We start from the raw sequence: 26,067 nt of genomic DNA on the forward strand, positions 1-26,067 counted from the left end.
GTCATAGAGCCTTTTTTATCCAGTGCTGTTCTTCCATTCAAAGCTCTCAGACCTTTTTCGAGGCACATAGCGTTCAGATCTATTATGTCCTCGGTCCAACGTGTGACAGGCTTCAGCTCTAACTCAGGGATACCCCAGTGAGAGTCCTCTTCTGCTCCGAGGAAAGCCTCACCCGTGACCAAAGGCTCAAAAGTCCGATTAAGGTCGCCTGCTATTACAATATTGTTGTCTTGGGAAAATGTGTCAAGAAAATTACCCAGGGCAATTAAAACTTCGGAACGACCACCCTTAGCAGTTCTGGCATATATATTATAGATAACTAGTGACCCTGAAGTATCATTAGTTATCCTGATCAACTGGATATCATTATGGCTAGTCACTATACTTTTGATTGTTAATTTGAGCGACTGTCGGACCCAAATTGTGAGACCCCCCATTGGTCTCCCTTTTGGACCCTTTATTGCTGGCACAAAAAAATTTAGATAACCCAGCGCAAAGACAGGTTCACATGCCGAAGTCTCCTGGAATATGCATACATCAAATAAACTAACAAAGCCAAGCCAGTCCCCACATTCTAATTTAGAACACAGCCCAGCCAAATTCCAAGAGATTAGGTTCCCCGTCCCAGTTGAAGAACCAGCTAGGGCTTCAGGAATAAGGTTCTAATTACTAGGCTCACCCGCTGTTGTCATTACAGAACTTATCTGGGCTCCATTACTTATGGCATCACTATTACCTGCCCCCTGCGAACCAACTACAAGGTCGCAGGATGCAGGTGATAAGGCCGTTACCGTTTGAGGATCCTTCTGACCAAACCCGACCACAGGTCTAGGCGCCATCCTATTTCTGCAACAATTGCTATTATGGGCAGGCAAGCTGCATATACTCTGGTCGGTTAAAGCTGATAGTACAAGACTTTTGCCCCCAAGAAGTCAGTCACAATCATTCAAGTTAGAGAGAGCTGAGTACCTATTCTCCAAATTTAAACCCCACTCAGTGGATTGGGCATCCCTCCTCCCCTTGGTTGATATCACATTCCATTTTGTCCTAAGTGTACACCGGTTGGGACCCCTCCCACTCCGGTAGTAGAAAAAATCTAAGGTGAGTGGAATGATGTCGGTGGATCTTCACTGTGGCGGTAGGAGGTTGGGCAGAATGTTGGTTAATACATCAGGATCCAAAAAATTAAAAACAACACAATCACCCCTGAATCTTTTTGGACTACTTCCAATCCACTCCACCCTCCTGGCCATAACTAGTTCTTCAGCCAATTGTTGCTTACCCCATGGAGTTATCACCATATTATTAGTCAGCCAGTGTAGGGCCTTGGACAACAGGGATGGGGTAGTTTCATCCTGGCCTGGTTCCAGTGTGGGGACGTTAGCTAAAACAAGGACTAGAGGGGAAGCCTCAACTATGAGTTCCACTGCGCCTTTCATGGGTATCGGAGCAGTAGATACAACAGGAGGGGCACCTTCCCCTGGCGCAACTTCGCTATGGCTACCTGCGGGGCTGCTGGTTGATTAAACAAAGGGGAAGTTCCACCACCACCCACCGAACTAGAGGTTCCCTTCATCCTCTCCACTCTATTTGTGACTTCATCAGGCAATTTTTCTACTTCACCTAGAGTTTTATTCAATAGATCCCCTAATCTGTTAACCTCGCTGGTGAGCTTCTCAATCCTACCTAATCTTAGTGTCTATCATACCCAGAAACTTCTTAAATTGCTCATTGGTAAAGGACATGCAAACTTCATCAATTGACCCTTCTTCCTCCTCTACGTCAGTATTGCTAGGTGGAGGATCAGGTTTTTTCCGGCTCGATCGTAGCCCACCGCCCTTAGGCAGGCCCTTTCTGGCTCCTCTGGTGGTACGCGGTGCAGGCACTGGGGTAGGGGCTTTTTCCTCAAGTGTGTGTAGTTACCGGTTTCTGGCATTGCAGCCGTCTTCGGCCCGGCTAGCTTGAATCCTGATGGTGCAGTGAGCAAGGGACTCACATCTGAGCATACCCTTCCACACTTGTGGTGGCCAAAACGGTTCATAAAAAGGGGTGGCTGCAATGCCAGAAACCGGTCCCCGGAAGCTTGTTTCCTTTCCAGTAAAGAATTGGCTTGGTAGTTTGGTCTGCCCTGTTCCCATGATGCACTGGGCCAGGGTCAGACTAATTTGCATATAGCCAGGTTCTGAGCTGGGATGGTGCAGTGAGCTAAAAAACGGTGATGGATCAAGCCCTGATCTTTTGACTGGGTAGGAGTGTTCTGCTTAATTCAGATACTCTGTCCATCACCACCCCCTGTTATGAATCGTTTTGGCCACCATAAGTGTGGAAGGGTATGCTCAGACATGAGTCCCTTGCTCACTGCACCATCAGGATTCAAGCAAGCCGGGCCGAAGACGGCTGCAATGCCAGAAACCGGTCCCCGGAAGCTTGTTTCCTTTCCAGTAAATAATTGGCTTGGTAGTTTGGTCTGCCCTGTTCCCATGATGCACTGGGCCAGGATCAGACTAATTTGCATATAGCCAGGTTCTGAGCTGGGATGGTGCAGTGAGCTAAAAAACGGTGATGGATCAAGCCCTGATCTTTTGACTGGGTAGGAGTGTTCTGCTTAATTCAGATACTCTGTCCATCACCACCCCCTGTTATGAATCGTTTTGGCCACCATAAGTGTGGAAGGGTATGCTCAGATATGAGTCCCTTGCTCACTGCACCATCAGGATTCAAGCAAGCCGGGCCGAAGACGGCTGCAATGCCAGAAACCGGTCCCCGGAAGCTTGTTTCCTTTCCAGTAAAGAATTGGCTTGGTAGTTTGGTCTGCCCTGTTCCCATGATGCACTGGGCCAGGGTCAGACTAATTTGCATATAGCCAGGTTCTGAGCTGGGATGGTGCAGTGAGCTAAAAAACGGTGATGGATCAAGCCCTGATCTTTTGACTGGGTAGGAGTGTTCTTCTTAATTCAGATACTCTGTCAATCACCACCCCCTGTTATGAATCGAGAATGTAAGATGGACAGGAATGTAGCCAGAGTTGTGATTATGAAATGTGGTCAACGCTACAGCAAATAATAGCGCAGAACAAGATAAAATACATGGGTTAACAAAAACACGGATAGCAGATACAACAGGAACAAACTACCTAAAAAGCAACTACATAACACAAAAGAATGTCACAGCCCCCTTCCTCAGTTTTTGGTTACAGGTGCCTAAACTACCCCTTAGGCTGACTGTGACACAAATATAAAAATGTTATCCTTAGAGGTGTGTACACCCCTGTATTACAGAGGCTTCTGTGGCCTATCTGTAACCACTGAGGAGATGAAAGATTGAAAAAAAAATATGTATCACAACATTACTTTATAAAGAGCTATAAAATGTTTTGCATCCTGAAATATGCCTCTCTTCCTTTTGAATATTTAAGGACAGCATAACTGAGGGGTCTTGTGGGTGAGCCCACTGCAGTCAAGGCAGATGATTTCTATTTATGTGGAGAGTGAGGAAGCTTTTCAGTGTGGGTCATCCTATTGAAGTCTATGGGAGGCAATTCACTAGTTTGGAGGGTGGAGTTCAGTGCAAGAATAGGTATGACCTTCAAATGAGTGTGAGTTGAGAGGTTTACCATCAACAGGCTATTTGTTTTATCTTGTTTTTTGGAGCGCTTTAATTATTCCAGCCAGAACTTACTCATAGCATAGTAATGCAATGAAGTATATTAGGAGTAACACAATTATGATCAAGATTACAACAGGTAAATCATATAGATCAGTGGTGTATTTGTGTGTAAAGGACTTTATTTTAAGGAAAGTTTTGAACTTGGAATAAAAGTCTTGAACATTAGAGTATATGAGATGTAAACATCATGGTATATTGGTGTGCTGGACATCATTGCACATTAAGCAGAAGTTACCATGGTGATTATTATACTGCTGGTCCTTAGCCCCCATTCTTCTAGACTCCTGGGATCATCTGACTTCAAGCCAGGACACCATATCATATTTGCACGGTGAAAGATAATAAAATATCATATATAACTAAACATAAAATATTAAAACTTCCCCACGGTGGGCTTTCGACAAGAGAGAGTGTAGGCTACCCATTTTTCCGGGGCAGAAAAGTCATGCAATTGTCCTGGTGGCAGTGGACCACATAGCCGCCCTAGGAGCCAGGCAAGGCACGCCCGTGGTTTCAAGGTGAATGGACAGCAGATGAGTAGGGAGGGCTTCGCCAGCCTTGGGTAGAGAGGGGTACATCTTGCACAGTACTACTTTGATACATTTCATGAAGAAAAACAAGCTTGAGAGAACCATGAGGGGTCCAACGCCCCGTCCCAAGAATGCGTCAGGCACCAAGCTGTAATGGTAAACAAAAAAAAGGGCCAAAGTATTTGATGACGACAAGCTGTGACACCAAGTCCCATAGAAAGCTCCGGGAGAGAAGGATAAGGGGGCTGGGACTCCTTTTCACAACGGCCACCAAATACAGACTGTAATCCAAGATGGCCACCACACATCAAAACCATTCAAATATGTTGCATTTTAAGACTAGACCCTTCCTGTCAGGTGGTTCCTATTCAGAGACCAGCATGTTTCTGTTCTGCATGTCTATGAAGAGCCTTTAGTGAGTGTACCAGTGTATCATCATGATCAATGACCTGAGACAGAAGAAGCAATTGGGAAGGAGGAATCTTGTGTACATTTCATGTGCTTCTGCGAGCTCACACAAATGACTCTTGGGGCCATACCAGCCAGGGAGCCAGAGCTGAAGTATTGCAGGACAGTAGTACTCATGTAGCTCAGTTGCAACTGAGCTATGGGGCTTAACACGCTGTACCTGTACCCCGGTGCAGAAACCTTTTTGGTCTTTTGGGGTTAAAAGCAGGAAGCATGTTGTGGTAATATGTCTACATGGCCCTTTTGAAAGAGTCCTGGCATTGCTTAGGCCCTAGTGTTACACTAGTCAGTCAGTCAAATGTAACTTTATTTGGTTTTTCATAACCATAAAGCATGTAAAATACGTTTAATTTCATACAAAGGTTAAAAGAGAAGCATTTTCCACTCAATTAAAATATTTACAAATACTGTTAAAATTTCTTATCTGGCGCCGGACCTTTAGTCGTTTCCGGCTTTCGTGAGTACATTTTCTACTAGTATCATGAATTTTACCCCCGACATATTAAAATGTTTGATGTGGCGCCCATCCAACTTGTCACCGCATGTCTGCAAGTGCGAATGTTTAAATCAATGAAAGATGTTTTTAGCAAGTTCCTTCTTTCCGCTTTTACTATTTCGCAGACACACAGTAAGTGGCTTAAAGTTTCTATATGGTACCCACATAAACGACATGTCTTTTTTTGATGGTTGCTTTTCCAGGAGGGGGCTAAGTCCTTCGAGCAATAATCACCAAATCTATATGCCATGAACTTTCTTTTGAGTGACAGTCGGAAATGGACTGCTAGATAGGGGTGTGGTCTTAATCTTATATACGAATTTATTATAACCCAAGCATGGCGGCGTTTTGCTAATCTCCTTTTGTCTTCTACTAAGGATAATACTGTTGCCCTGTTGTTGCAGACTTTATTGAATGACGCCCTTTCCAACTTGCTTTTCCATACTTCCTCAATCTCCAGTTCTTCCACTTACACTAAAGCAAGCTCTGACAGCATTATACCTTGAAAATACCTAGGAGATGGCTCAGGCCGGGTAAGGTTTTGATGCCACTTTGAGGTATTTTTAGGTCATTTTTCGACCATGGTAAAAAGATGCTATGAAAACAACTGTAGTATACTGGTAGTTAGCAGACCTCAGAGATGTCCCAAGCAATAGAAGATGATGGTAATGCACAGAGCTTTAAGTGGGGCGGGTATTGCCTGTGCTCAGCACTGGCAGTTCTTAAAAGCAGGTGCTGAGACAGGTCCCTATCGGGCTCTCCCTTTTTGCCTTCACCATGAAAAAACTATTCTTCACTCTGCAGCAGTACCGCCCTTCACTGCCTTTGATGTAACTTTAAAAAGACTCGCTATGCTTTGTTCACAGTCTCATCATTTCAGAAGTGAAGCATTTTCAATATGCTATACTATGAATGCTTGGTTGTTGCTTATTTATCTTATGCAACTAACAACCATTGACAAAGCCAATAGTACTGGCTTGTTGTAAGTGTAATGCTACTTGCTATATCATATATCTAGATGTAATGACAGAAGTAGCAAAATTCCAGTGGGGCGGCACAATAAGCTAAGCATGGATTTTCAGTTTACATGCTTTTAAGCTACACCCTTAATTACATCTGCCACGCCCCTTTGAGAGACATTCCAGTTTCTTTATCCCACTTAAAGCCCTGGTAATGCAGCTTAAACGCCTTTTATTATTGCGAAGATGAAAAGTACAAAAAATAACAACACACTCAGGTAGAGACACGGGTAGGCAGCCACTCCTGAGCCTCCGGCGCATACGCAATGGGATTGCACCCAATCACTTACAATCCATCACAGTCTCCTGGCCTGGAGGGGGAGGAGCCACCAGATGAGCAAACATTGCAATCCTGAGCGGGTCCACGTCATTTTTTAGTTGCACTTTCATATGGTGCAGATGTATGGCTTTTTGCTTTTTTTGGTTTATAAAACCATTCTATAGTGTGTCTGGGCAGCTTCACTAGTCCTAGGTCCCCCGAAGTACGTCAGGAAAACATGTGTAGCTTACTTTCAACAGCTCCGTGTTAGGGTTTCCAACGGCATAATGCGTTGCATTATTAAACCTGCTGAAATGCTATTGCTGGTATGCAATGTCACATTTTGTGTCTGAAGAACCCCTGCCTCCACACCTTCACCAGCTTCAACTTGCCACAACATGAACGGATTTACTTCAGCCCTCGGCAAGTGTAAATCTTCAGTCACTTCAAGGGTGGGAGAGGGTTTGAGAATACCCTCAACCTTTCAAGTTTGTGCATGCTTCGTAGGTTTCCAGAGAAACTCTGCCCTGTAATGAGCACTCCATACATAATATCACACCACTATCGGGTACCTGTGCATGTGACTAAAAGGGTTTACCAGGGCAAAGACATCTTTTCTGAATATATTGCACTTGTAAATCCAGTCATTTGTGTCTGTCAGATATACATGCACAAATGGTTTTGTAACCAAGGCCTGTTATATGTAGTTCGCCACCAGTAATGCGGCTGGCACACATATGGGTGCCTGTATCTGTGTATGAATAGATTTGGTCATGCCATTTAAATTCGCAAACTAGGTAAACCAGGCACACTCGAAGGATCAGAGCTTTCCCGCCATTAAGGAACTTGGATTTTACTTATTTTAGCACCCACATGTCCTCCACTTTTGACCCCTCCCACGCTCATGACGAGCTCAGCTCGTCAGGAGCCACGGTTCTCGTGTGCTCATGATGAGCTGAGCTCGTCATGACCGCTAGAACGCTCAGACGCGGGGCTAATTCCCCTGCTGTGCTGGGCGTTCTAAGGAACGGGCGTGGTCATGACGAGCTGAGCTCTTCATGAGGACACGAGAAACGTGGCTCATGACGAGCTGAGCTCGTCATGAGCACCGGGGCGCTGTGCGCGTCCCCCCTCCCCCCAGCACAGCGGGGGAATCGGCCCCGCAGCCGAGGGGTTAATAACACCCCTCACCGCCCGCACACCTGTACTGGAGGAGTTGTTGACCGCAAGTGTGAGGTTGATGGAAAGACAAAGCGATGAGGAATTGAGACTTTCTCTCTTTGTGGCCTTGGAAGTGCTGGGGTGATGTGCTGCTGGTAGCCAAACTAGGACTTAGACCAGGTGGGGGAGGAGAGGTGCACGGAGGCAAGGTTAAGTCTCCTCCAGGCTAAAGTTACTCATCTCGGTTGTTAACCTTAGGGGTTGCTGTGACTTTCCTAAGATCATGCGTGTCACTAGATTGAGGCCCACAGGTTCACTCATTTAAAGTTCTGCTGCTGTTCGCTTAACTCACATGTATCCTACATAGGTTTTTTGGGTAGTGCTGCACAGTGCATGGGTGTACATGTGCTGGATGTATTGTGCATGTAAGTTGTACAATACAGGGCTAATGCAGTACTGTGCAGTGTGTTTTATTTTATATGCATGTGCTGGGTGTATGTGTGCCTCTGTGTGGTACAATATATCAAGGATGTACTGCTGTGCAGTGTGTGTATGGTATATGCATGTGCTGGGTCTCTGTGTTCCTGTTAGTGAGACAATACATGAAGAATGTAGTGCAAGTGCGTGTATGCTATATACATGCGCCAAGAGTTTGTGTGCCTGTAAAAGGTACTGTACATGGCTATCTCTGGGTTCTATTTGGGAGACCCAGGGCTGCATGGTGAAACATGAGGAGGTAGAGGAATCCCCCAGACAGATTTGTGTACCAGTGCATTCCTGTGAGCTGGGTGGGACACATTGCAGAAGGGAGAGCCAGTGCCCTTCAAAGGATGCTCTTTGATTCAGAGAGTGGTCACAAGGAAGGGCCTCTGCACATCTCAGGAAGGATATGGGGCTGATGAGAGAATCATAAAGAGTAGAGCTGAGGCCCTGGGCTAACCTTTCGATACACATATCACTATGACTGACATCCAAGTGTGAACTCTAGTCACTCCCATGCCCTGCGTTGTTCGGCTATCAACTTTGGAGTCACTCCTGCTGTGACAGACTGCTTTCTGAATGAAGAGAGGGCAGAGGAGTGGCCACTTCAAAAGGAAACAGACATCCAACATAAACTTCAAGACTTATAATTCACATTTGGTGTCTGTAAATAGACTGTAAGCAGGGGAGCTTGAGACCCCAAAAATTGTCAACTGTCAAGCAGCTAGAAGGGTTGTGTGAGGAGAAGAAGCTTCGCAAGACTTCTGGCTGTGACCAGGACTGGAGGGCCAAGGCCCAATAGTCTCTCAGCTTGGCGAATGGGCAATACTTAGGGAATCCAAGACCACCTGCCCTGTACCCTAGAGCACTAGCTCCTCCCTGCTTGCCAAGACCAGTGTGTCCTGTGTGGAAGAGGAGCCAGTTGGAGGGAGCGAGTTCTAGTGGGGAATCCTGTGAAGTGAACTTCCCTAGGGAGGTGTGAGGAGACAACTGCTGCACCAATCGAATTTTCGCCCGTGTGCAGTGAGGAATGGACCACCTCGGATGCCAGGAGGGGCCGCCGCGGTCAGATTGAAGCCGCTGCAGCCTGTGTGCAGCAGTGAGCCAGTGTCCTGTATGCAAGTTCTGTGCTGTGCCGATCGGGTCAGAGCCCATGTGCAGTGGAGAGATGGTGACCCAGTATGCCAGAGTCGAGTCACCAGGACCAAGCAGGAAGTGTGACCTGGTCGGGATCGTCACATGAAAGATAAAGTCTGAATATATACTGTATAGATATATTTTTATTCTGTCTTCCTGATATATTATATTATATATATTCACTAAAATACCAAAGTTTACAGGGATGTTATACTTACGTTAGTTAGAGTTATCTCAAGTAACTATAACTTGTGTCCTAAGGTAACTGTAACTCGCGCCTCCCCATGCACAGTTTTCTCATTGATAATTTTTTAGCAAATGTAGCAGTGATATTATCAATGATGTCATAGAAGATGTCATGTGTGATGTACTATGTGGAGTAACTAGTAGGGCACAAGTTATGAAATGAAATTAAATGAAAAGAACATTTATAAAGTGCTTGGCTACCAGAAGGCCTCCCAGCGCTAGGCATGACTAGTGATCAGATGGAACAGCAGAGTTATAGTTACTTTAGGGCACAAGTTATAGTTACTTGAGATAACTCTAACTATGATGGCTGAATTTCTATGGTTTTGTGTGTGTAAAATCTGAAACTAACTATAATGTCCCTGTAACCTTTGTTATTTTTGTGACCTTCTAAGGTTTTTAAAATTCTAATTCCTTTTAAATGTTTATTTTTCAGAGAATTTCGAGTTTTTTTTTAATGGTGCCCACCCAGGGCACAGCCATATCCTGGTTGGGGGCCACGGGGACAAACCATTTGCCCGGGACATGGCCCACCTGGGAAGCGAAAAAAACACCACCAGGCGCAGGGGATATCAGGCCTAGGACGGCTTGGGCCAAGTCCCCAGATAGCTGCCACCACTTCCAGGTTGAAGTGGTAGCAGACAGGTTGGTTCTACTGACCCTCTGCATCCCTAGATATTCATACATCTTTTTTTATTAATTACTTAAAAACTAAAAGAGATCTTTCTGGACCAAGATCTAGCTTTCTGCCAAATTTGGTGTCATTATGTTCAGCGGTTTGAGCTGTAGTCGTGCCTAAAATCCCTATTATACAGCTGCTGAAGTAAATGGCAAACTAGTTTTGAAAATTTTGTGAAGATATTTCAAACTGCGCCAAAGATATTAGCAAATAAATCATCTTTTCGTATGGAAACTAGGTCCTAACTATAACTACCTACTGGTGACCGCCCATCCTATCTCAGAGTGGATGGCTATGTGTTAATCCTATGCCTAAAAGGAAAAGCAAACACAAGGTGATGATGGACAGAGCACTGAAACCTTTGAGACACACACCCCCCAGTCACAGATCTGGGTTTGAATCCATCATTGTTTTTTAGCTCTCTTCGCCACCCCAGTTTAGACCCAGACATGCAAATCAGTCTTGACCCAGTACTTCATAGGAACAGTCCAGCCTGAACTGTCAGGCTGGACAGGAAACAAGCATCCTGGGACCGGTTTCGGGGGAACATCTCTCATCAGCCAGGCTAGCTTGAATCCAGTGGCAAAGTGAGCAAGAGACCCACGTCTGGGCATACTTTGCCAACTTAGGGAGAACAAAGCAAACACAAGGAGATGATGGACGGAGCTCTTTTTCTGGGGTGAATGTATGACATTATTCAGCATTCTGTCCATAAATTGTTCTTTTTGCATTAAAAAGAAAAGCAGACATTTGAGGTGAGCAAATTCAGAGTGTAACTGGGGTTGTAGGGTACTCTAAACAAGAGCTGCTCTCTTTAAGAAAGTGGCTCTGTATATACTGCACCAAAGTAAGGTACAGAGTCCACAGTCCCCAGAGGTTTGGCAGAGGCTAAAGTTAGATATAACTTTACTCTATAATGTGGTAGCTTGGTCTAGCAGTAAGGCAGTATCAGAGGACAGTGTAAAGCATTTGTTGTACACACTCAGTCAGCAAATGGTCTCACACACTCAAGAACTGAACTCTAGGCCAATTGTTTTGTATCAAAAGAGATGGTTATTTTATTTTAGAACCAACAAGGTATCAAAATATACTTTTCTCAATATGAGTGACTTTAAGTAATTTTTTTAAAAAAGATTTTATTGGTTTGAACTCACAAAACACGGGGCCTGTAGCCTACAACCACGGAGTGGCCGGCTGCCGCATGAAAACAGTAAGCAAAACACATTCAAGGTTGCGAATCTGTACACAGCAAGTCGCCTACAACCTCATCGGGCCGGCCGCGTCAAACAGTTATATAAAATAAAACTGACGTAATATGCAGCATACAAGTAAGAACCTCGAGGCAAGTTAAAATATCACACTTTAGGCACAAGGATGAAAATATTCCAAGGGAAGGACACATGTAGGCACATTCGTCAGGCGTAAAGCAATAAGTCACATACATGTCACCACGATGCTCCAAATAAAACCAACAACCATCTCCTGTATAGCCGTACGTTCATGTGCATATTAGGGGATGGAGTGCATTGCATGTGTCGCAGTGATAGGCGAGCTAAGAGTGTTACTTTCCGTATTACGGGGTTCCCCAGGCAAGCGTTGCGAAGCTTGGTTTATCGGATCTTCCACATCAGTTTCATTCGATCTCGCTAAAAGGTAAGATGTCAGTGGCGACCAGATGTCTCTAGGCCTAGAAGCGCTGGGTAGCAGTTCAGCATAGGTAGTAAGCTGCTCCTGACAAGAAATCATATCATCAAGCCACTCCTTAAACTTGGGCGCCCTCCCTCTACCCCATCGGCAGGCCACTCTTCTCTTTGCCATCAGTAGCGCTATAGCTATGTACCGACAGGATGTTGGTGGCACATTTTTAACATAGCCCAACAGGGCCACCAGTGGTGTGGTCTCTAACCGTATTTCAGTCATCTGATGCAAAGCAGTAAAGACCTGTTCCCAGAAGCTCTGGACTGCCGGGCAGTCCCAAGCTAAGTGCAACATGTCCGCACTTGACGCATGGCACCTATCACAGTCATCTGAGTCTCGCAGCTGATATCGATGCATTTTAACCGGCGTGTAGTACAGCCTATGAAGGTATTTGTAATGGATTACGCGCAGCCGACTGCTGGCAGATATGCGCTCGGTCTGCAGGTAGCAAAACTCCCACTGGTCATCTGTGAGTTGAAATCCTAGCTCTTCTCCCCACCGTGCTCGGGATTGCGGGGGTGCCATGTCACGCTGCGTGTGAGTTGTGCGATACAGCAAAGAGACCAGCCTCTTAGGAGTATCCTGTTGTAGGGGCAGATGGAGCGGTGCTAGTGTTTGGGGTTCTGCAGGGAAGTCCGTATGTAACGCTCGGATCCCCTGTTTAAGCCGTATGTACAGAAAAATGTCTAGTGGCGTGTGGTCCAAGTTTTGGAACATGCTTTCCGAGGTGCGAAATTGACCATTCTCATACTGATCTCCCCAAGTAGCAAGAGCTGTCCGGTCTCTAAGCCTGTGGAAAACCGTCTCCTGTAGCAGTAGCATTGCAGGGTGATAAACCAGCCATGCAGTAATCGTGGCATGTACAGTATTCTGCGTGTGTTCACGGGCCTGCAAACTAGTATACAACACCCCTTCTATAGGGATCGGATGTGCGAGCCAGTGTTCGACTGCTAATTGCGGCATGTATTGGGGTCGCCGTATCCAAAAGTACAGATAATGGGCTTGAGCGCTTATATAATGCAATTCGAGGTCTGGAATACCAAGGCCGCCCGTGGCGTAAGGCCTGGTAAGAACAGTCCATTGGAGACGAGCCTGCTTCCCCCCACACACCAATCTGATTAGCTCAGTTTTGAGTAGTTTGAAAAAGTGTTGCCCCGGGTATAACGGGATGTTTAAGAATAGATAAAGTAGTTGCGGGAGTATAACCATTTTAATCAGAGAGGCTCGCCCGGCCAGGGAAAGAGGGAGCTTTAGCCAACGAGTCACGTTATCGGCAATGCGAGTCAGTGCCACACCATAATTAGGCCACATGAGCTCCTCTTTATCTGGCGTGATGCCAATCCCCAAGTAGCACAATTCGTCACTGCACCATTCTAATGGATAGTCTAGCGGAAAGCGCTGTATCAAGTCTGTTAGGGGAAAAAGACAGGACTTTTCCCAGTTGATCTGGACTCCAGAAATACCTCCGAAGAAGACAAACTCCCGGAGGAGCACATTGAGGTTAGCTCGAGGCTCCCGGACGTACAGAGTGATATCGTCAGCATACATTGATATCAATATCTGCTGCAGATTGCATCGCAACTCCATGTCATTATGACGTTGTCTCATCCTTGCCGCCAGCGGCTCGGTGACCAAGGCAAATAGAAGGGGAGACAAAGGGCAGCCCTGACGGGTGCCTCGAGTAATCGAGAATTTCGTGGACATGTGCCCATTAACAAGCACCTTAGCGCCTGGTTGACAATACAAAAGTCAGATCCAAGATATAAAAAGTGGGGGAAAGCCCATCCGTTGCATAATCCCAAATATATAATCCCATTCGACGGAATCAAAGGCCTTGGTGGCGTCAAGAAAGACCGCCACCAAGGTAGGTCTGGAGAGACGGTATCTAATACAGTAAAAAGAGTTCGCAGATTGCGGGAGGTGGATCTCCCCAGGACAAACCCAGACTGATCCGGTAAAACTAAGTGGTATAGCAGCAAACTCAGCCTATTGGCAATAAGTTTCGCCAGAATTTTTGCATCGCAATTGAGTAGGGAGAGTCCGTTAGGGGAAAAAGACAGGACTTTTCCCAGTTGATCTGGACTCCAGAAATACCTCCGAAGATGACAAACTCCCGGAGGAGCACATTGAGGTTAGCTCGAGGATCCCGGAGGTAGAGAGTGATATTGTCAGCATACATTGATATCAATATCTGCCGCAGATTGCATCGCAACGCCATGTCATTATGAAGATGCTGGCGGTATCCCAGCAACGCGCGCCATCTAATTTTTCTAATTCAATAATGTCGTTGGAATGTCGTGGCCGCCTGATCGTGTCTGCGAGCGCTTTGCCTGGGCGTTCTCCTTCTCCATATTTACGCGCCACCCAGTGTTTCCCCCAAAAGCGCGTCTCCCTGCGCGCTTCTGCCATATATTCAGTCAATGTCGCCCTAAACTTGCTCTGTGTGTCCCCATCCGGGTGGAGTGCCAGCCTAGCTTCAAGTGCCTGGAGTTCGCGCTCTAGCTTGTAAAGTAAATCGGTAATGCTCTTCAGTACTCCTGCTCCTTTAGATACGGAAACTCCTCGGATCGTAACTTTAAACGCCTCCCAAATGGTTTCTACGCTCTGCACAGATCCTCAATTCTTGTAAAAAAATTCTGAATCTCATCCCCCAATTCTGTCCGGAATACCTCGTCTAGCAGCATGCGTGTATTAAGTCTCCATGCGCAGCGCGGGGGTCCAAAAGTCGCAGAGGTGAGCGTAAGCATGACAGGTGCGTGATCGGAGTACATTCTGGCTAAATGTTGCACCGTGCTAACCACTGGGCCCAGTCCACGAGATATTTGCCAATAGTCCAGTCGCGCCCAAGAGGCGGCATGTGCAGTGAAGTGTATGCCTTCACGCCGGTGTGGGTGGACATGTCACCAAGCGTCCATCAAGCCATTGTCTGTAATAATGTCACGCAGTGTCGTGCTTGCTTTAGTGCGATGGTGTGGTGCAGGATTCGATCTATCCACATCAGGAGGATAGGTGACATTGAAATCCCCGCCCCAGATGATATAAATCGAGCCAATCTCCTTTACCGCTTCCCATAAGGAGGAGAAGAATACCAGAGTCAAGTCCCAGCCGCCCCCAAGTAAGTCAAAACCTTCCCTGGTCGTCGCTGGTGGATCCAGCAGCATGAAAGGGCACGTTATTCTTAATCAATATAGCAGTTCCCCTGGCATAGGTGGAGCAAGACGAAAAGACCCTGTGCATTGACCATCGGGATGCGAAAGTAGAGGGCCGCAGGGGGTTAAGGTGGGTTTCCTGCAGCATCGCTATATGTGTCTGATGACGATCTAAATAAGCTATAATCTGCCTCATCTTCCGAGGATCCCCCAGCCCTCTGACATTCCATGTAATAATATTTAGCGGTGTCGCTTCATGAGTCATCATGTATGTGAGTGAAAAAGTAGACAATGCCTAGCCAAATAACATTACAATGTGCATATCCAATATGAAACACTCCATGTGCAGCGCCAATAGTTGCAATCAAAACCCACAGTGCGACCGTGCGCATATTAAATACGCAGCGTAGAACAACAAGCCATTCCATACAATGCCCTCCCTGTCTAACCCCCCCTTCCTTCCCACCCACTGAAGCATCCCAAACATGCCAGTACCATACGCCCACCCATTCCGTCCCCCCCCCCCTTCCCCCCAACAAAAAGAACAACATCATAGGTCTCACTAATCTCTTGTAGTGGACCAAAGTGGGGTATAGCCCTATGGGGGCCATTCTAGGTGGCGACACAGCCACTCCCTATCCATACCGTCCAGCAGCCGGAGCTGCCGCACATGCAGGCAGGGGTGCCCGGCGAAAAGATATGTGGCACGACACGGCATAGCGAAGTTACATAAGCATATGTCATATAGCAGGGCTACCTCTTTAACAAAGCCCTCCCCAACACATAATGCAAACCAGCACAGTTCGTTACTCTTACTGCGGATCAGTGTCCACTTATTCCATCAGGGAGTGCTGGGGATCTCCCGCAGCTGCACCACTTCTAGCGGACTTCTTTAGATGTTTTAGAAATTCCTCTACCTGTTGAGGCTTCGTAAAGAACCGTTGCTTCCCCTGATGTGTGACTCGCAGTCTCGCTGGGTATAAAAGTGCATAGTCAATCTGTGCTTGGCGCAATTTATTCTTGACATCTACAAACTTCCTCCGTTCCTCCTGAACCATGGGGGTGAAATCAGGATAGATGGAAAATGAATAGGACAGCACTTGTTTGCTGCGTGCTGCTCGCAAGGCCACGTCTCGGTCTCGATAGTTTAAGAGTCGCGCTATTATAGGGCGCGGGGTGTCTCCAGGTTTAGGTCGAGGACCAAGTGATCTGTGGGTGCGTTCGACGATGAATTGAGTGAAAAAGGGCTCAGGGCCTATCGCTGTCAGAAGCATTTTCTCCACATAATTCTCCATGTGCCCAGTGTTGGTCGACTCCGGTATGCCAAGAATGCGGACGTTGTTGCGTCGACTGCGCGCTTCTAAATCTACGTTCTTTGCCGCAATGATGCGCAGCAGGTTGTCCATGCGAGCCAACTGGGACGTGTGACGGTTGGAGACGTCTTCCGAATCAGAGATGCGCCGTTCCGCTTCTTTAATCCGCTCATCGTGCCCATCAAGCTTGTGGGCGATAGCGTCCATAATAATAATAATAATAAAACCATTTATAAAGCGCCTGGTTACCCAAAAACAGTGTGTCCCCGCGCTAAACCCTGCAAAATAACTCCAAGGAAAGAACAGAGGTGAGCCAGAAAGAGGATGGGGAAAGAGAGGGGATTATGCACGTGGAAAGAGAAAAGTTTTAAGTTTTCCCCGGAACTTGATTTCAGAGGGTTCCATCCGGAGCTCGAGCGGGAGTTCGTTCCAACACTTGGCAGCCAGGAATCTGAACGAACAACCTCCCATCCTAGCTCTGGTAATTTTGGAGAGCTTGAACATCATCATTCCAGAAGATCTCAGGTTCCTGATGGGTCGATGTATAGTTAGAAGGCTTTGTAAATAGCCAGGACCAGTGCCATGTGCAATACGATGGGCAAAGCAGAGGGACTTAAATTTAATTCGCTCCTTGATAGGGAGCCAGTGAAGTTTGGACAGAGCGGATTTCCCTGAAGCTCTGCGAGGAAGTTTGAGCACAAGGCGTGCTGCAGCATTCTGAGCACACTGGAGTTGGTTAAGTCCTTTTGTGCTCAAACCTAAAAGCAGAGCATTCCCGTAGTCAAGATGGGGGGTTACTAAAGCGTGGACAATGATCTTCCTGGAATCCATGGGAAGGAGGTCTAAGACCTTCCGGAGAACTTTCAGTACGCTGAAGCACCTAGCTGCTACTTTACTGACGTGAGACTTGTATGAAAGGTCTGAGTCAAGTATTATGCCCAGATTACGTACCGACACCACAGGACAGGGCGGATTGCCTAGTTCCGCAGGCCACCACATGTGGGACCATGCTGAAGATTTCCCTACCACCAATAGCTCGGTTTTATCGCCATTCAGGTGTAGGCAATTGCTGTTCATCCAAGCTGCCACAGATGAAAGACAGTTGGCGAAATTGGTGGCATCTTCTTTGTGGTCGGGCGTAAGCTTGAACAGCAATTGGGTGTCATCAGCATAGCTGACAATGCCCACCCCAAAAGTCTCAGCTATGCGAGCCAGGGGTTCCATATAGATGTTAAACAAAGTCCGTGATGACATTCGGTCTACTTTATCTACAATGGTGGCAAACCCTTGTCGCATCTACCGGAGAATGTCCTGGACGTCAGAGGTTTGGGAAGTTGCGGCAGCACCAGCACTACTATTCCCAGCTTGCTCCTGATCATCCTGCCCAGGACGGTTAGCTTTTTTGGCGGCATCAAAATTGAGTTTGGGCTGACGCGTGTCTGGCTTACCCATGGCGCCAAAAAGGTATCTCAGAGGCAGTTACCGCTGAGTTCCGCCAGCGAGTCGGTATGTGCACTGTAGCGCAGGGGAGGACAACTGGTGCGCAATGGTGGTCAAAAAAGAGGAAATGAGTAGCTGAAGTGGGGAAAGCACGTCACCGCCCCTGCAGCAGCTCCAGGGAGTAAAGTGAAGTATGGAGTCAACGGTAATGAAGGGCCGCAGGAAGAATGACAATGCAGAATGTTCCAAGCTAGCGTGCTTGACTAATTGGCCTGTAACAGGGGGTTAGGTCCATCACATAGTAGGCCATTGGGACAGCCTACAGCACACACCTCGAGGAGCCCAGACGGGCGAGATCAGGGCCTCGAGTCAGCACAGCTCCACCATGGGCGTTATGTGTAAAATGGCGCCGGCAGCACGCCACCCGCAGGCATCGCTTTCTTTTCGCGCCACTGCCCCAGCAGATACAGGTCCCAGTAGGCTCTCGGCAGGGCGATCTAGACCCGGGCACAGTCGGAGGCCGCCTCCCTCAAAGTTACGATGCCCAGTGGTGTCTGGGGGTAGTCGGGTCTTTCAGTGCAGGAGGGCAGTGTCGCAATGGCCGTACCGGTCTCGGGGCCCAAAAACAAATCGCGGCAGCAGCATGCGGGCCGTTCACTCAGCGCCGCTCCCCAGGGACGATCTTCCGCAGGTCCGTCCCAGCCAGGGGTCCGGCAGTGGTGGAGAGGTCGCGTGTAGAAAGTCCCAAGACTCCAAGTCTGGAGCGAGGGGCTGCGGCCTGCGCGGCCTGCGCGGCCTAGGCAGCCGCACCGCTGCACCGGACCAAAGTAGCCCCGAGGGCCGGCACTCAGGCTCCAGAAGGATCTCGAGCGGGCGGGCCAGCTTCCGCCGCTGATCACCGGGGCTGCAGGCAATCCCGGGGGACGAAATTCACCATGCAGGTACAGGGCCGTTAGTACCTGCGATCGGAGGTGCCAGAATTCGCCAGTGAGGCCAGAGAAGGAACATATGAAGGATTAATGACGCCGGGCGGCAGGAGCCCACTAACTTGCGGCCATCTGCAAATGCGCCACCTAGCGCCCCCCAAATTTAGGTAATTACTTTGCAAATAGGCAATAGACATTGTAAGTACAATAGCTACAGTGGTTGCAATAGGCAACACAATTTCAAACACAATATAACATTGAGCTCAATGGGTTTTTCTAGATAAATGCAATTGATTACTTTATAGATTACTTTTCTAACCACAGGACTGGATCCTAGATTCAGTCCCGGGGCATATGCTGTAAACAGTTAAGTAAAAGCGTTTTAGTTACAGTAGTGAATTTTTAGAATATAATTGTATTTTCAAAGTTGACACTTAGAAATTTTTCAGTGAAAACCAAGCAATGTTATCCTATGGGAGGAAATTCAAGTTACTGGTAAGTACAGTTATAATTACTTTTTCGGTTCAGTGCTGGGCTGAAAGGTGCAGCACTTGCTTCTCTCCTGATCAGGGGTGAGTAAATTGGAATTTGTTATTCGGCTGATTTCAACTAAATATTTTAAAGTTTCAAAACTCCACACTTGGAAGAATTTCCAAGTGAAACCAGTCAATGTTAACCTATGGAAGGAAAATGAGTTATCGGCTTTTAGGTAAGTACTCGACTGGTAGAGTTAAGGTTCTGGGCATAGACTCAGGGGTCTCCCAGGGTCGGAAAGGTACAGTTGTTGCACCCTCAGCGGCAAAGGGGCAGCCGTGTGCAGAGAGAGTAGGCCCAATGCAATCCTATGGAGGGCAGGGGGCCTTCGGTTGGTGGCTGCAAGCAAGCAGGACATGCTGCTGTGCGAGCTGAGCTCCTGGTCACTTACACAGGGCAAGTGGGGAAGTAAAGTAGGGTAGTTGTTGCACTTCCAGCGGCACTCGGGCAGGTGGGTGGGTGCAGGGTGCTTTTGAGCCGTCGGGCGCTCAATGTTAATCAATGGGAAAGTTAACAAGCATTTACAATGCAATGGTCTCGGCATTATTAAAGGTAGAGCTATTGGCATTGCTCATGACTTTTTTTTAAATGATAAATAAATGGCATTGTCATTTACAATGCCAATAGCTTAATCGCTCGCAAATGCATGACCTATTGCATTTACACCCACACAGAGCCACACACACAAAGCCACCCACACACACACACAGAGCCACACATACACACAGAGCCACACACACAGACACACACACACACACACAGAGCCAAGCACACACAGAGCCACGCACACACAGACAGAGCCACGCACACACAGACAGAGCCACGCACAGACAGAGCCACAGTTTCACACATTAGAAATACTGATTTACTAATTGCAATTCAGAGTTGATCGCAATTAGGAAATCAGCATTCCTAATGTTAGTACATGTGGCACCAAGTTGCTTAACGCTAACACTGCATTTCACTTCTCCCCACAGTGGTTATGCTTGCGTGGTGGAAAATTGGTCAAATCTCTTACTCAAGACAGAGCAACAGTATGGTTTATTACAGATCATTTGAAACGGTGGGTGGCCGATAAAAAAAGACCAGCAGATCCTGGAGCCGAGTTGTGAAAAGTACTGCCTGAATTTTACTTTTAAGGATATCGAAAAATCTGCCTATCAGAAGAGAAATTAACGTTTGTGTCTGTGTTTCCTCTGAGCAGCTACTCTAATCAAACCAACAATACAGCACGGCAACGGTAAACACAATGCAGTGCAATTCAAGTCACAATGCCAACTTTAAATTTTATCTCAGTCCTGTTTTGTGACCATTCATATTGTAACGCCCACTATTTAGCTGAAAATGTAACACAGTAACAATTATACGAACGTGTAAGAGACGCAAACACAAAACAGCAACCTTTGATCACATTTCTACATCACAAATAACAACAACAACAAAAAAAGAACTTGCTTTCATATAGACTCGACAAAGACACTGGAAGCTGTAATCGCCAAGTAAGACCGCAACTGTGAATTAACCATTTTGTGAAAGTTCGTGGCGTGCTCCGTTTTTAAACTCGGTTTACCTTTCTCTCATGCGGGTGAGATAGGCCCGTTGGGAGCGCCGCCTGTTGAGCTCGGACTACACTACAACCTCCATGGCAGAGACGGGTGCCGTACCACGGGGCTGGCTCATCTGTTCATGCCTCAAAGGAGGATACTTTGATCATTACTGATTTAAGCAATGGAGCCTGATCTGAGAGGCGAGAAACAAAGCCCCACTGAAAGCCTGAGATTTAATAACTGCGCTCCATTAGTTTCTTATGGACAGTTGTCATTGGTTTAGACTGCTTTTAACATTTCACCTGCAGCGCTAACACGGGAGATGCGGAGGAATTAACAATGTGGAAAAGAAAAGTCAACAATTATCCCGATGTTGCAGGGGAAAAAAATACCAATGGCTCCAAAAAACTCGGCTCACGTACAGCTGGTAGACGAAAAGGAATGCAAGCGTACAACAGCTGGGACACAGTATGTCCTTTGCAAAACCAGAAGGAGGAGCAGATAGATATCAGTGATGACAAAAATAAGGCACATTTTACACGCAATGACAAACAAACAGAGAAACTGCATGCATTTTAGAGGCCGTGGGCCGGGTATCTCAGAGTTATGGTATGCGATATACAAGTAGTTTGTCCATTGATGAGAAAAAAAAGAGAAAATATCTAAAGCAGGCCAATACGTACTCACACCCACAATAGTGTGAATGGCTGTTTCACGCGCTGACAGGCCATTTCTAGCGCCTCTTCCAGTGCCTAGACCTTGTATACGGACACAAGACACTTGCAAAAAGCACTGGCAGAGGGTGCAGCCGCAGCTATAATCCAGTGATAGTGTAAGGAGTGCAGATTGCGGGCACAGATTGGCATGTAGAGCCGGTTAAATGCAAACAGCAAGGACAATCCCTATAGGAGCACAAACATGAGCGGTCTGTAACCATATACAGATTAAACATACACTCTACATGACAGCACAGGAGGAGAAGTCTATCAAGGCACGCAGTGCTGAGGCACATGTATACTGCAAAAGAAATGTCTGCAGTGTACACTATCTATATATATATATATATATATATAAACTACCTGTGTGTACACACACTTGATACGCACATGCAACCTGTATTTGTAAGACCCACAGAATCACCCCTGGCAGTATGTGGGCACAGAGAGTACATTTGCACGCAATCTAAGATTAGTTACCTGTAGGGGTAGCGGGTACACAAGACACGGCGAAGCCTTAACAAAAGATCTGCTCATGAGATCTACGCATATACACAATGTATAAGTAGTTAGCACATGTACAGACTGAGCCTAAGGAGTGTAAGAGCAGAGAGAAAGTTATCTGTGCATGTTCAAGAAGAAGTAGCAAGCTGTACATATACAAACAGTTACAGTAATCGATACTTGCGCACTGTATCAAACATACGCAAAGCATGAGCAATCGGTACGGAGAAACGGAGCTACCGCAAGCAGACACAATAGCCCAGGCAGTCCATGCATCACAAAGAGAAATGACACACTGTGCTTGTAAATAAGGAGCGTTTGCGGTCTGAACGTGTCTATATATGTGCACATTGTAGTAGCTGTACCCGCATGCATGGACTGTAAAATTAAGGCACTCGGCTGTGGCTAGTACTCTATCCTTGAATGCATGGCCCATTAGCAGTTCGTACACATGCATTCTATACATGCACTTTTCGATCAGTCTGTGTATGCGCTGTTTACACGCGTAGGTGGTGCGAGGCAAGTTTACATGCTAAAGGTGCTGTAATAGACCCTAAAGGTCTGTCTCATCGTGACAGAGTGCAGAGTGCGTGCAGTTGGCCTTGGCTATCAGTGCGAGACACACCGTGCTTTCAACAGCGCCTGCAGCCAGGAAGATGCCAGAGAGCCGCACAACGAGGCTCCGGGACAAAGGCTGTGGCCTCGGGAAGCAGAAAGAGTGAGGGGCTCCCTCCAGCTCTGAACTCGCCCGAAAGTTCCTGCGAGTGCTGTAAGGTGACACCACGGGCGCAGGAAGGGGCTTCCACAGACATCTCCCTGTTGCGCCCTCAGGTCTAAACATAGCACCCCATTCCCCGGGCCGTAAACCCGACTCACTGCCAGCGAGCAGCAGCAGGCCGCAGCTCCCCAGCAGCAGCGGGAGGCACGGCTCCATGGCCGCCTCAGGCCGGGGGCTCCATCAGGCTCCGCCAAGCTCTGTGGCCTTTCTTAGCTCAGTTCCCGGGACACGGGCAGAGGGGGACGGGGCCGGGCTGCTGTGGCAAGAGCGACCCGCCCCTGACACCATGACACGCCCCCACTGCAAGAGCCCCTCACAACACAGGCCCCTTCGCTAGCGCCATCTCCGCCCCTTCAGCGCCGCTTCCGTGCTAACCACGCCCTTTAGGGTACGAGGTCCCTGAAACCCGAACCCACCCACCATAACCCCCTGAAAGACAGCAACTCTCTCTATTTATCCACTTTGCTAGAGCGGGAACATGGTATATGGGCATCACAGTGCTTTGAAAAGTGATCTAAAGTCCCACAAAAGGTTGCAAAAGTGCGTAAACAAAAAAGTAGGGACAGCTATGGCGCTAGGCTTAGCCTCTTAAACCTGCTGGATACTGGCCCAGACGCCGCTTTGGGTAAAAGGGCAGCCTACTCAAACTTTGCAGCTGTATTCGTAACTTTTTAAGTCAGCCAGTCCCCACCTCCCGGTTCTTACCACACCCACTGGAACCTGCAAAGTCGGCAGCTTGGGCAGTTATGCCCGTAGAGGCCCCGGCCTCTACGATGCCTACAATACAAGCAGGGCTCAAGTCCTAAAACAAGACGATCCTCACCGGCAGACGGAAAAAAAAATGGCGGCCGCAAAGCTCCGCAAATTTCGGATTCGGGGGCGTGTTTGGCCGTCCCCAAAAGGGGCGTGGCTAAAAAGTGGAAAGAACAGCACGAACACACCCCCAGAATCCGAAAGAGACGGAGCTTCTTTCGAGGGACGCCTCTCTCCTCCAATGGCTGGCCTCCGTTTAGAAAAACCAGCCAATGGAGGAGAGACGAGGAGAGAGGCGGGTTTAAAGCACCCACTGAAAGACATTAATTCTCCGACTTCCGGCTGGCAAGCCAGCCGTCGGTCCTCGACCTAAAAAGTGAACAAATGCTGCAGACTCAGGGACGGTGATTCTTCGGGTGTGACCACCACTTTGAGAGGTGAGTTGGGATCTTGGAGAAGAGGTAGGTACCCCAAAGGAAGGCACAGGGGGCCGCAGGGCGCCGGGGTGACTTTGGCGTCGGGAAATCTTACCCTAAGCTGGTCGCTGTTGGAGGGGTCCCTGGGTCTGAGGCTGCAGGCGTCATCTGGTTCGTCAAGCAGGGTCTTTGGACACTGGACTCCGGGTCACAGTCGCCGGGGGGACGTCCTTGTGGTCTTGATTCACTCAGGCACAGGCCGGGCTCGGCGGGTGCAGAGTGGGCTGGATTCGCGGTTCCTTGCTGGCACCAGGGATATTGCTGTTTGAGCAGAACCACTGCTCGTGGGAGTCCCAGTCTTTTTAGAGGTTCAAGGCAGGCAGGTCCTCCGGGGTTTTCAAGGTTGCTGTCCGCAGGAGACGCCAGAGTTTCGCAGGAGCATGTTCAAGAATCAACAGGCCTGTAGGGTTCTGGGGCCAAGTCAGTTGGTGTCGTCCTCCTGTTGACAGCTGCACTGAAGGTCTTCTTGTTTCTTGTTCTTCTTCTTGTTGCAATCAGGATCTAAGGAAGGAAGGTTCAGGGTGCCCCAAAATACTAAATTTAGGGGCGTTACAGATAGGGCAATGGCAGGGACCAATGAGTCCCTGTCCTGGGGTCAGTACACCCCCTAGCCTGCTCCTCTCCTGTGGGAGGGGGCCAGGAGCCTAGCTCTGATTGGCAGGGCTCCCCATCCTCAAGATGGCCGGAGCCCGGAGTTGTGCTTCACCTCGCCTCTCCTACCTGAGGGGTGGAGTTGGCATAGGCAGGCACACCCCTTTTCCTCACTTAGGGTTTACTGCCGTTCTTCCCACCAGAGTGGGGGTCAGAACCGGTGGGGGCCAGTTGCTGAGTACAGCAAGTGGCCTGGAGAAGCTCACAAAGGTGGCAGGCCTTTGAAGCTTCCCCTGCCCATCCAGGGGGAGGAGGCTTGGCACCTCTTCACAGGATGTGCATTGTTTCAGGCCCCCAAGAGCGTCAGGCTCTCGACCCAGGGGTCCAGAAACATGTCTGGTAGTGACAGCCACGGTAGCCTCGCAGTCAGGACACTGGGAGTTGGTTAGGTTTCAGGGGGCATCTCTAAGATGACCTCTAGGGTGCATTTTACATTAAATTCCACACTGGCATCAGTGTGGGTTTAATGAGCTGAGAAGTTTGATATCAAACTTCTCAGTTTTCAGTGAAGCCACCATGGTGCAGTGGAGTTCGTAATCACAACCTCCCAGCACCATATACTCTTAATGGCAGCACTGCACTTACAGTGCCCAGGAATGGCCCTGGGTATTGTAGGGGCACATGGCTCATGCACCTGTGCCCACACCCTTGGCATAGGGCACCCAGCTAGAGGGGTGACTGATGGATGCCAAGGCAGTGGGCTTGTGGGCATGGCACACATGGTTGTGTGCCATGTCGACTCTTTCTTTAGTTATGCCCCTAGACACTCAGCCTGCAAAGTCAATGTGTGGGTGTCAGGGTACAGGCCCCTAAGGGTGGCACAATAAGTGCTGCAGCCCTTAGGGGTCTTTTTTGGTCACAATGCCCTGGGTACCTAGGGTACCATTTACCAGGGGTTGACAGGTGGCCAGGGATGCCAATTGGGTTTCAGTTTCAACACAGTTTTAGGGAAGGAACACAGGCCCTGGGCACCTGATTGGCAGGAGCCCAGGGCACACTCAGTCAAAGCACATTAGCAATTCAGCAAAAAGTGGGGGCATACCATGCAAGAAAGATGGCACTTTCTCACACTCTCCATCTAAATTTGGGTACTACCCCTACAGTTCTTGTGGTGTGAAACATCTACATACTCCTCTTATCATCCCCAGGCTAACGGAAAAGTTGAAAGGATTATATCTCACTATTCTGGGTTTGTGGTTTGAAGGAGAGCATTCAAATCGTCGGCGGTGCAGGCTATAAGTTAAATACCACCACACCCTTTATTAACATACTCAAGTTTCAGTTTTCTCCTCTGCACAGAGAAAAGCCACACTCCAAGACGCCGAGAATATTTCATTTATTCATAAAACGCTTGCCAAAGGAACGCATTTCGGGTGAAGCATCATCCTTTGTGAACCTTAAAAGAGCCTCATTTTTTTCTTAGTTACTTAAATACTTTTCA

This window comes from Lissotriton helveticus, chromosome 5_1 (assembly GCF_964261635.1).
Source record: "Lissotriton helveticus chromosome 5_1, aLisHel1.1, whole genome shotgun sequence".
Lineage (NCBI taxonomy): Eukaryota > Metazoa > Chordata > Amphibia > Caudata > Salamandridae > Lissotriton > Lissotriton helveticus.